We start from the raw sequence: 671 nt of genomic DNA, 5'->3' as shown, positions 1-671 counted from the left end.
GGGGTGTTCTCATGTTTTGTTCTAATATTCAGTTATAAAATTTTTGTTGTTGTAGATTTGGTTCAGCCCGATGTTGACTTGTTTTTTATTCACACTGAGTCAAGAAATTAGTCGTAAAATACGGCTTTCTAAAACCTCTCTGAGCTCTGAGCAGCGCTGCCTCTAGCTGTCTTGAGCCTGCGTGTGTTGGATGTGAGACTATTGGTTAACGTTTGGTCAATGTTTTCTTTTTTTCATTACAATTTCGGGTGGGTCAGTCACAGTAACAACATTTCCGGGGACAGATCCAGCCGGGGACAGGTCACCAAAACAAGGGGACGTCTGGTCACCCTATGTTTTAGTGAGTATATATAAGTGAGTATACAGTAGTGGGTATATATTGGTTTGTCTATATTCAGTGGAAGTAAGTTTGCCTTCAGTCTCTATCAAGACTGTCCAGAGCACCTTATCTGGCACAGTCTGAGCTCTGAGAACTGCTATCTAGCTGTAGCCTTAGTCTGCTTCTTAGTTCTTCCTGTTGACTCCCAGTGGGGTCAGCAGTACGACCAACAATTTAATGTCGGGGGAAACCATCTGAGTCAATGCTGTCATCAACATTTTAGGTCAGAGGACCTTTACCTTGTGTGTATCTCTGTGTGGACAGACATGATGTGAGCTAATTCTTCCTGATT

General features: G+C 42.6%; 1 protein-coding gene across 1 annotated transcript in view; it reads left to right on the top strand.

Annotated features, from left to right (window-relative positions):
• The window catches only part of LOC117940530 (NLR family CARD domain-containing protein 3-like), a 5786-nt gene that overhangs the window by 1970 nt on the left and 3145 nt on the right, over positions 1-671 (top strand).

The sequence above is a fragment of the Etheostoma cragini genome, unplaced genomic scaffold (assembly GCF_013103735.1).
Source record: "Etheostoma cragini isolate CJK2018 unplaced genomic scaffold, CSU_Ecrag_1.0 ScbMSFa_270, whole genome shotgun sequence".
NCBI classification, from domain to species: Eukaryota; Metazoa; Chordata; class Actinopteri; order Perciformes; family Percidae; genus Etheostoma; species Etheostoma cragini.
This window is presented reverse-complemented; position numbering and strand designations above follow the sequence as displayed.